This window comes from Cyprinus carpio, chromosome A6, assembly GCF_018340385.1.
Source record: "Cyprinus carpio isolate SPL01 chromosome A6, ASM1834038v1, whole genome shotgun sequence".
Lineage (NCBI taxonomy): Eukaryota > Metazoa > Chordata > Actinopteri > Cypriniformes > Cyprinidae > Cyprinus > Cyprinus carpio.
Window position 1 is genome coordinate 20693492 of NC_056577.1, and position 12125 is coordinate 20705616.

Consider the following 12125-nt stretch of genomic DNA (forward strand, 5'->3'; position numbering starts at 1 on the left):
CACTAATCAGCCACTGAAGGTTTGGAGTGAGGGATGAGAGTGTGTGCACACGTGTTCTGACTCTCCCGCTTCTGACAAAGACAAGGTTAGGAGAGGATGACAGACATGCTGTCGTCCCCCATCTCCCCTCCCCAGATTCGTCCTCTTGTCCTCTGGTCCTGTCACAAATGGGCCAGCTGAGCTTCTCGACCTCCTGGGTGAGCCCTCATTTGTTTATTAATGGTCGACATGTGAACCAGCATAAGGACATATGTCATGTAGAGCAACAGTCACGCTGTGTCGGGGAAGGACAATTTTAAATGCTCGGGAAAAAGAGGGGTTTAAGTATTGGGACAACAGAGCCATGGGGTGTGCACACACTTACACTGACTTACACAAAATGTATTAGGATAACCGTCCTCCCACAATCAAAATTTAGATTGCTTAGATAAATTTTTGATTGCTTTTGTAGTCTTAAGCTTAAATATGTTTTGTTGTAATCTGTATTGTATCTCAATACTATATATATATATAGGTCCAAACCATTCTATTTGTATTTTTCAGTATTTTTAAGTTTTGTATTTTTAACTTTTTCCCTTTGAGATTTTTATCTGAAAAAACAAAACAAAAAACATATATATAAAATGTGTACACACACACACACACACACACACACACACACACACACACACACACACACACACACACACACACACACACACACACACACACACACACACACACACACATATATATAACTTATTTAGTCTGTCATTATTTGGTGCATATTATAATTATAATTTATATCTATGTCTATAGTGTATTATTTATTTATTTGTTTGTTTGTTTTATTATTTTTTATTTAATTAAAAAATAGGTATCAATAGTGCAATTATATTTATATAATTAATATAATATTATGTGTGTGTGTATAGAATATTAGTTATTTATTTGCTTTTTATCTATATGTGTATATGTTTTTACACTTTTTTTTTTGATAACTCAGAACATTTTTTTTTCCCCCAGTTGACATTTTTGCCATTTCTATTCTTAGGTTGTAATTTATTTTCTGTGTGCATGCACACATTTTTTTTCTTTGTTGATATGCTGTGTGTGATCCCTGGTGCTGGATTTCGATTGATGGCAACATCTCAAGCACTTCATTATCATGACAACTACTTTTGAGAGGCCTTCCAAGTCCAATTTATTTTGCCCAACTTGCACTCTTGAACAGATGAGGATAACACAACACAACACAACACCCCTTGAAGACTTAATGCTCAAGGCTCAGAGGATAACGATTATGATTAGTTGTGCTTATGTGCTTTATTTCAAGATTGGTCCATATTGACACATCCTTGAAAAGCTTGAGGACATCCCGTTTGTTTCTATTGTTTAACTGTAACTCAATCAACCCATTAGCCATTTTTCAATTTTTATATTTTTTTCACAAGCAAGGTTTGTTGTTCCAGAACATTTTTTTTTGTTGCCACAAGGTTAGCAGAACATTTCAAACTAGCATTTATGGCATTTCTTCCAGTATGATAAAGAAATTTTCCTTTAGTTGATCTTCCTCAAAGGTGGTTTGTGCAAACTTTGTCTGTTTTCGTTTCAGCTGTATCTGTAAGACATTAGTGTGTGAGTGTCTGTGTTTGATGTTTCATGCAGTAATCACTGACAGGCCAACCAACACCTCCCAGGAAAGTGCAGCCCATCTTTCAAAACCTCAGTTTAAACATTTGTTGCCTTTGATAAAAACATAATTTATTTTCCACTAGCTTTATACTGCACAAAGATAAACATTTTGAAGCTCTATAGGTATAAATAATTTATTTATGGTAAACAACAAAGCTATTCAGATGGTTCACATGGACACTCAGCTTTTTGTTATGCGACATTGTACATTTCAACAGTGTATAATAATGTTTATGCTGGTGGGATTGCAATTAACATAGGAAACATGCAGTACACTTGCATTCGCTCTTCATAAATGCTGGTTCTGGTTAAAATGCTATCAGTGCTCCAATTTTTGCTTAGTTAAAATTTGGAAGAACTTTAAAAATTGCTGGTACTCAGACAGTGTGAATCAATCAGATCATTTCCCGTATTGACTTGATGTCATACAGTTGCTCTTGACTAATACTGGTGAATGGGATCTCGCTGCTAAATAAATAATTAACAGACGTCCAAATCTGTTTAATATGCCATCCTTCATTGAATTGATGATGTTCAATTATTATTTCCCTTGCCTGTTTGATCCTGATCACTATGGTGGTGTTTAAATTGGTCTCTTCATGCATTTTTACTGATTGTATATCTGATCTGATGAAAAGACCAAGTGTAAATTGTGTTGTAATTTGTCCAGTATTTTACCATATTTTTATATATCCTCTTCAATACAAAAAGAAAACTTTGAGTTACCTGAAATGCCGGTTTTTGTTATAACATTGAGGCCAGAGTTAAGTTTCATACCCGATATGTATTGCAGCTTAGTGTTTATGTAGATATTAACATATATGGGATCTTTTTCTCACTGGCTCTAGCTTGCACCTGGCTCAATATTTACGTCCTCTGTCTTCCCAGCTGAAGTGGATCAATACTAAAGAATGGCTGTGCTTTGGTGGGATGTAATCATCTTGTTGGCTGCTTTGACACTGATCCTCCATTATGGCCAATGAAGCATGCTGGACAGACATTACATTAGGGATTGTTCTCACTAGTGTCTGATGTAAAACTGAAGGCCATACTGCATGATGTTTTACAAGTGAAAGAAAAAGGAATGACGAGATAATTTAATTATTATCCTTATTTCAATGTAATTGAAAACATTAAGTTCGAACTGTAAAAATAATAGTAGTGAACAAATCAGCTCAAACCTCTTTCTTGCTAACTGTGGGTGATAATTTAAGTCTCATCAGATTTGACAAGATTAGATCCCTATGGGTGCCTATCACTCTTCTGAACTCTCCAGGTTCATTCCTCCAGTCATTCTCCATGGAGCCTTAGTCCTGTGCTGCTCCAGCAAAATATAGAGCCCCTAACCTCACCTGAGGGAACAAGACCAAAGACACAGTAGTCTCAGTGCTGGGACCTCTGAGATTATCACCTACTCTGACCCTTCTCACACCATGTCTGCCTGACCCCAGGAGTGCCCATAACTTCTTCTAAACCTTTTAACCATACTTAACTACCCCTCTCTCTTCCATTCAATCTGGCTCTCCTTCTACAGGGCTCCATGCTGAAAATGCCACAGGACCAAGGATAGAGCCTTGTGGGACACCGTCTGGACCTGTCTGAGCACTGTCACGGCTGTTTGCTAGCTCCCTGCAGGCATGTTGATGCTTGGTGCTAGGTAATGAGATTTAAGCTCTCTAATGGGATATCATTGGCGTGGGAGGGCTTGGAGAGCAATGTCTGGTTTACACTAAGCAGAAGTTAATGATGACAGTAACCAATTGTAATTTAGTCATCAATCTCATTCAATCATTGTTTTTGGACATGCATAAATAGCTACTTGTATGGACTAAAGTCCTTTAGTCAAAATTGTCCATTATAAAACTATATGGTTTGATGGTTGATATTTCTTATAACACAACAGGAATATATTACGGTTTGTGTCTTTCCTTTTATTCACAGTTCGTTAGTCTGTGCAGTGCTTGGCAACATGCAATAGTGGACCCTGCTCTGTCTTCGTTTGGGATCATTTTCACTGACTGAACAACAATAGTGCTCAAAAAATAACACATATTTTTAGTACAACAATCAAGAAACCACCACCACATTAACTACCACAAAAACAACTAAATAGAATTTTTCTATTGACTTCTGGATTATTGCAGTCAATAAGCTATGTGACCAACAAACATTTATGATCGTCAAATGTTTGTTCTTCATGATTTATTTATTTATTTTTGAACATAAAAGTCACAAATGAACACAACTTTTATGAATTTCAAAGCCTAAATATAATTGCCAGAAGTAAAAACTTTAACGTAGTCTATTAACAAATTATACCACGGTCACATGGCTTTAACACCACCACCATTGAGCTTTAACTCTTTCAGTCTTTATTTAAAACAAAACAAAAACAAAAAAAAAAACCTTTCCCCTGACAGTTTGGTTTAGAATATGTTGCAAGAGCATAATTATAAACATAAAAGTGGACTAGCGAGTAGATTGGTTTTCCTGTTTGGCGTGATGACATTTAATGTCTTTCAACCTCTGTAGCCTCATTTAGCCACTTATTAGCATATTCCTTTTTCAAGATATAAAAGTAAGTGAAAGCTTCACAATGGGTATTACTGATGTATTTTATGTTGTAGAGAAAAACTTAAAAAATAATGTGAGCATGTTAACCACAGACGTTATTTCAGGCATTAAACCAAAAACCCATTTTAAAAAATCTATTGACTTCAGGACGATGAAATTGGAAGTGCTAAAATGCTAACTTGTTTCCATATTTCGGGCTACAGAAATATGTCATCCCTGCGGCCTTCTATAAATAAAATAGCTTGTCTATAATGGGCTGTATGGTGTTGAAATTGGAATTAATCAAATCTCAAATCTCAAGTATTAAACTTTTTTTTTGTAAAAAGCTTTTTTGTAAAAGCTGTGTGCTAAATGTAATAACACCACTCTTGCCCGTGTAATGTTGCTTATTTGTTTTATCTCTTTTAATGGCATTTCTCAGTGCACAAGAGCAAACGCCAAATATTGGCATGCATGCCTACCTGTAAATCTTTTTATTCAGATACCATTTGTCTTCTGCAACAGCTCAACCTCCTTTTGACTCCTGCAAAGACATGAGCCACATTTCAATTGCAAGATGAGTGACACAGAAATATCTGGCCATCAGGATAAAGTAATGTATTCTCCAGATAAGTACCAGCCCCGAGGTGGGACCCCACTCTCGCCTCCCTAGACTGGGTAGCATTGCTCCCTTCAGGTATAAGCAGTAACAGGCTTTAATGTCATTTAGCTGCAGGGTGGCCATCTCCTTATTGCCTCATGAATCCTTTTCCAAATGCCATAACATTTCCCGAAAAGCCCCCACTTTTTAAATCCAATAATTAGAAATGTCTATTTAAAGTTCACTGCTTCCACACCAATATCAATTAAAAGCCATTTGAAGGTGATCAGTATCAATTGTCAACAAATTAAATCCATGCAGTTAAGGTGTGCAAATGTAAGGAAACACATTCATCTTTTGAGGAAAGGCTCATGAGTCATTAGGACAAATCTTTTTTTATCTGCTACTATGCAATATAAATTTCATTAGTGCTTCAGTGCTGGTTTTCCACACCAACAACAATCGTTGAATTGAGTAATTTAATATGCTTTTCATTATAGTATTGACACTGTAGTTTTAAATTTAGTTTTGCTGGACAGAAAATAAGTTAATAGTAGTAATGAAATAGAAAAAACAAACAAACAAACAAACAAACAAAAAACAATGCCACTATTACTGAATATGAAAAAATGAAGTATATGTGTTTATATTTCTTTTTTTTTAAATGTTGAATATATGACTACTGAAAAGGAAGGAAATGTCTTGTTATACTTTTATATATTACTATGTCCATAGTTATTTTAATGAAGAGCATTATTTCATCAGGGTTTGATAATATTCTGTCAGGGTTGCACAGGAAGTTGATCATTTTCAAAAAGAAGCAAAAACCTTATTGTTAGGGATCCACCATCTGTTTTTCAAAGGCTTCTTTTAACATCCATCTTCTTTGGGAAACACAATAGTCTCATTAAAGGTTGATCAGAGACTGATTGGCAATCAATTATGTATATCTATTGTAAATCATTATATTTTTCTCTGTTGATGGGGTGCTTGAATATTACATACCACATGAAATCAAGTTATAATTCGGTAAAAGATGAAATCCCAAAGCCTGGGATGACATGTGGAGCAGATATTCCGATAAAATTTTTGTCATTGCTGTGGAGTCATGTTGTTGTGAGTTCTGATTTAATAAGATGCCCAGATGCTCTTGCCTCACATATTTGCTGTTCATTCAAAGAGTGACAAATTCATAGTGTGTCAGTGAACGGTTTGGTGTTTTCTAATTGATATTTTTTGCATGAGTGCTTTCCCTTCGGTCCTGTTGTGTCTCTGTCTAAGGGTTTGCACCAAAGCACGGAAAGAGCAGCCCGAGGTGTCACCTCTAATAAAACATTTATATCCACGGGGAAAAGCATGTTCAATGCCGGCAACCAGAGCAAACTCAAAACTGGCAGAGGGAGATCCTTTTGAAGTAAGTGTTTTGAAGGCGGGAAGCAATAGTGTTCATTGTCTGGAAACATCCCCCCCACCTCCCACCTCCCATCCCACCGCATGGGGGTAAGCGTTAAAGTCTCACAGTGGTAGCAGTAACTTCAAAAGGCATCCCATGAATGGGGCTATGTGACCCCTGCCCACTACCAGCAGCTAAATTGGTAGATAAAGAATCAGGGTAATTTGTATCGACTCAATAAGTTACTATGTGGCCAAACAGGAAGGTCATGACTTCATGCCGCAACTGTGGCCCCATGGCAACCGGACATCAATGTAACATCAGTTCTCAAAACACTCCTGTTTCAGTCTCGATACACTGTCAACAATGAGTGATTGTGCAAATAATATCAGGCCTGATAGCAGTATAGCAAGAGGGCAACGGGCAAAAGGAGGAAGTGGCGCTATTTTCTGGGCATCTGCATATGTTTGTTTGAGAGAAAAGCTTTCAGCATGAGATCATAGCCGGATGGATGGAGAAGGGGTGGGTGGACGTGGTGGAGACAGATATGACCCTCTTCGCCCCTCATGGGAATGACAAGGAGCCGCACACCCCCCTCATCCCCATCATTTTGCTCAGCTCAACCAAAATTCTCTGAGCATTAAAATCAATGTTGCCATTGTTAGGCCAAACAGTGCATTCTGAACATGGCCAATGCAAAGAATTCTCAAGGCCTTGTCCCGATGGTCCACTGGGACTTACAGATTTGATTATGAGAATGTCCAAGGTTATCTTTCACCCCCTCTGAAGAATGGGCTTCCTTGTTCCAGGCTGGGACAATGGCGTTTCTAAGTGCCATGTGAAACTTGCTGAACTTTGTGCAATAATTCAAGCCTTTGATTCGACAAATGTTTTTGCGCCGTCCTCCACATCTGCAAATACCTCCGCATTTTGTATCTGCTAAGGCTGAGAATAATGTGGCTTGGAGATTTTCTCACCCTGTAGGGCGCTTGCATCTCTCCTGAAGAGAAAAAAAGAATTTGAGAAATGGAAATGGGGGAAGATAAGAAAAGGTGCGGAAGAAAAAGTTAGGCACGTACATAAGTTTTGCTATTTGGCTTTTGTTGTTTGAATTAAAATAAAGGTTTCCTTCTTGGCTGTCACAATCTATTAGAGGCAACCGAGAGCTGCTATCACTGCACAGGCTGGCTCGCCCAGAACTTGGAGTGAAGCTGACGGTGTGTGGAAACTAACATGGGCACTGCGCTGTGACCGCGTCACCTGCAATCAGTGCCAGCACCCGGCCAGATTAATCATGACAGTAGGCAATATTTCCAACCTTATTAGAAGAGAAACCTAATATTTTGGGACATCAGGGATCTGGGTTCTGGTGTCCATCAAAGTGAGAGCCTTCATTTTATGCTCCGTGGATGGGTAACCTCGGCACTTAACCCCTTTTAGATATTTCATCTCTCTCCTCTCCTGTCTTTCAAAACCGAGCTCAGCCCACCTTGGAGAACAAGAGATGTCTGGCTGCAGTTATGCATTCAACCAACCTGTAGTATCCACACGTATTATTCTACATTTTCCGACAGCAAAATAAGTGATTGTAAAGTGATCTGAAAATAATGTCCCCGCACGCTGAACACCTATAAGGTGTTGGGCGGCAGACCAAAGGGCTGCAAGCCGTGAAAACAAAAATGGCAGACGATTGAATGAATAAATTTAAGCACTCTAAAGAAGGAAGCTGTCCATGTACAAGTACCTTAAACAGGAAATGACATTCATCTCTGTCTATGCATCTGTAGCATTTTACAGTAACAGTTCAAGTTGTTAACATTATTTAATGCAATAGGTATCATGAACTAACAATTAGCAATACTTTTTATTACTCTAGGTTCTACATATACTAATACATTTTATTAATGTTAATGCATTACGAATGAATATGGATTTATATAATAATAATAATAATAATAATAATAATAATAAATACAACTATATTATTAAAAATAGATGTAAAATAATTTCTAATGTGATGTTAATGGCAATGTTAATCAATTGGACCTTATTGTGAAGTAAAAATTGTCATGCATTTTTATATGTAATTTTTTTATTAAATTAAAATATTTTCTTAAAATAATGGTAATGTTAAAATATTGATTAAAAAAGTGTTAGTTTAATTTTTATCTAGCTTGTTCTTAAGATTTGCCGTTTATTTAATTGTCACTTTTTTCACTTTGTGTTTAATCTATAAAAGGTAATCTATTCATTGATCTCTCACCACGCAGTGCAGCTCCATGGCTGTTTTCTAGCCAGCACATGTTTGATTTGTCTGGCACAGGACACTTTGTGCACCAACGTGTGACTGTTCATTAAGGAGACTTAGTGGGTGTAATACACCATAGCGTTTCCCCATTTATTTAATTTGTAAGGCTCTGACATCAATTGCTGAGCTTCGTTTGCCCAGTCGTGGCATCAGATGTCAGTGTTAATAAGGTAGTGGTGCTGTGTGTGTGTGTGTGTGTGTGACGATGCGACCGCACGTGTGCTGGGTTGTGTTCTGCAAGGTAAAGCTGTGAAAATGCTTAATTTCGACTCCAGTGTCTAAAAAGATCAGCAAGTATAAAGAACAGAGAGGGTAATACATAAAGACATTCATTGCAGGCAGTTTTGCCTTTAGAAAAATGTGTTGAATGTAATATAATCTCCATTTCCTCAGACATTTGAACTGTATCTATATGTCTGGCAGACTTTTGCCTCTTGGGCCATTTCCCACATTCTTGCCCGGGTGTTAGGACAAGACATTTATTGACCAGCCTTTTTGGTCACATATTCTGTCCTTTTAGATTTCTATCGGCCTTTTATGCAGAACGGGCTCGCGTTTTAAAACTAAACCCCATTTGAATATTGGGGGACAAAAGGATGGCCTAAACAGCAAACAGCAGCCTTCTATGTGCTGGAAAACATGACTTCATGACACATCCACATCTCAAGCCTGGATTCTTTTATCATTCACATTGGCTCTAACCATAAGCGCGTCTAGAATTTGATTAAAATGGACAAACACAATGGCCAAAGGTCTGCGGTGCACAGTGAAGACAAAATGGCATGACTCAGTTCTAAAACGTACTCGGTCACAATTAAGAAGCTCTTTGTCATGGACAGAAAAACACCATGATGGTGTTGTCCTCTATGAGTTCAACCCACCCACTCACAGGTCCAAGCATAATTCATGTGACAATGATACCCATTATGCTCTTGTTATGGCAACTCGAGAAAGGATGTTCTAACAAATAAGATGGCAAGATTGTACCTTAAAAAGGAGGGAAAAGTGGGATAATTCTGTCGTTGAGGACTGATATATTTGTACCCACGCACTTTGAGTCACCTCACAAAAGATCCAGTGTTTTCTATTCTCAGCAGCTGGGCTTCAACAGAAAAACTTGGAATGCTTTGTAGGCTACGGAGGAGAATTTATTCTTTGTGGAGTTTCATGAAGTATGTTTTACCATACGCCTTTGCACGGGCTGTCAGACATAGGAGTTGCAACAGGCTAAAGAAAGTTTGAATAGATTAGCAGAGTTATTGCAAATCTGCAGCCCACTAATGGTTTAATCAGTGGGCTACAAATAGACACTTTGTTCTGACAGGCCAGAAAGGTGAATGCTGGTTTAATGAGAAGCTCTGTGTGCACAGTCTTAACTTCTGCAGTGATAATTGATGCACACTTCTTCTTGATTTTATTTTGTGGAAGCCGTATTTTTTGTAAGGACACTAATGCAGTCGCACATTTAATGTTAGTTTAGATGCATTTGTTTGTGTGCATCTTAAGCAGAGACTATTTTATTTGGTTAACATGGTTTTTAATGACTACTACATTTGGAGCCAATGCATTGTTTACAAATATGTTTGTTTACAAGTCATATTATATTGATCCTTCCTTTTCCTCCTTTTTCTTTACATTTAGGTGAAAGTTTTGATTAAATGTAATACACTATCAAAAGTTTGGGGATAGTAAGACTTCTTATGCTCACCAATGCTTCATTTATTTCATCAAACATACAGTAAAACAGTAATATTGTCCAATAGTATTACAAATTAAAATAACAATTTTTTTTTGTTTTTTTATATTTTAGAATTTAATATGTTCCTGTGATTGCAAAGCTGACATTTCACCAGCCGTTACTCCAGTCTTCAGTGTCACAGTCCTTCAGAAATCAACCTGACATGCTGATTTGGTGCTTAACAAACATTTCTTTACATTATTAACAGTAATGAAAACAGTTTATTGAATGCATCTAGTGTACAATGGGAAATTACCTTTGATCTGTTTTATTGAAACTTTTTTTTTTTTTTCTCCAATTAAAAGTGTGAGCACAGTGACTGTTGGTTTAAAGAAATGGTTCACCCAAAAATTTTAATTTCCTTTAAAATTTACTCACCCTCAGGCCCTCAGAAATATAGATGAGATTGTTCCTTTATTGGAACAGATTTGGAGAAATTTGCTCACCAGATTGCCCACTTGCTCAACAATGGATCCTCCAGTGAATGGGTGCTGTCAGGCTAAGAGATCAAATAGCTGATAAAAGCAACAATCCACAAGTAATTGACATGACTCCAGTCCATCAATTAGCCATAGTCTTGTGAAGTGAAAAGCTGCATGTTTGTAATTTCTTTCACTGCCTCCAGTCCAGTCCATCCCCTGTTGTCCTCTCACATCAGAATCCACCAACATGTTTTTTTTTTTTTTTTTTTATTTAACTGTTTTGAACTGTTTTTTGATTGTAAACAGTGCTTAACATGTGCTTTATACCTTTCCTGATTTAGACAAGACAACGTTTTCACTGGAGGAAGAATTCACATGTCATGTCGACATCTTGGATGGCCTGAGGGTGAGAAAGCATGCAAAACTAATTTTGAATGTTTAGCTGAGTATTAGAGGACACACAAGACCCCTCCCCAGACACACAAATCTATATTTATTTGTGATGCACTTAAACAGTTATATTAGTAGAAATACAGTGTAATGAGAGAGAGAGAGAAAGAGAGAGAATGAGCAACAACCCCCTGATTCAATTAAACAAATACTTGCACACAAAAGTATAAAACCTCAATCACTCTGCATCAAGATGTGAAAAAAATGTTATCACAAAAACTATGTCTGCCAATCACACATGTACTCTTATGTGTGCCGTCTTCACAGAGCCGAAGGTTGTGGTCACATTTTAAATAATTACATTCGAGAGGAAAGAACCTTACAGTGTCACATGCACCATACATCTGTTATGCTTGTTTGGGCTGTTTATGAAAATAGTCAAGCAATCTGATTAACTGCTCATATGACTGCTTATATATATATATATATATATATATATGTGTGTGTGTGTGTGTGTGTGTGTACAGGTCCTTCTCAAAAAATCATTAGCATATTGTGATAAAAGTTCATTATTTTCCATAATGTAATGATAAAAATTAAACTTTCATATAATTTTAGATTCATTGCACACCAACTGAAATATTTCAGGTCTTTTAATGTTTTAATACGGATGATTTTGGCATACAGCTCATGAAAACCCAAAATTCCTATCTCAAAAAATTAGGATATTTCATCCGACCAATAAAAGAAAAGTGTTTTTAATTCAAAAAAAGGTAACCTTCAAATAATGATGTTCAGTTATGCCACTCAATACTTGGTCGTGGAATCCTTTTGCAGAAATGACTGCTTCAATGCGGCGTGGCATGGAGGCAATCAGCCTGTGGCACTGCCGAGGTGTTATGGAGGCCCAGGATGCTTCGATAGCGGCCTTAAAGCTCATCCAGAGTGTTGGGTCTTGCGTCTCTCAACTTTCTCTTCACAATATCCCACAGATTCCCTATGGGGTTCAGGTCAGGAGAGTTGGCAGGCCAATTGAGGCACAGTAA

At 37.2% G+C, this 12125-nt stretch overlaps 1 long non-coding RNA gene across 1 annotated transcript in view; it reads left to right on the top strand.

Annotated features, from left to right (window-relative positions):
* Positions 1-11058, top strand: part of LOC122145324 — a 35527-nt gene extending 24469 nt beyond the window's left edge. The window contains exons 2-3 of the long non-coding RNA XR_006160270.1: positions 3209-3331; positions 11031-11058. This is a non-coding gene — a long non-coding RNA (uncharacterized LOC122145324). The remainder of the gene's footprint in view (positions 1-3208; positions 3332-11030) is intronic.
* Positions 11059-12125: the final 1067 nt, after the last annotated feature.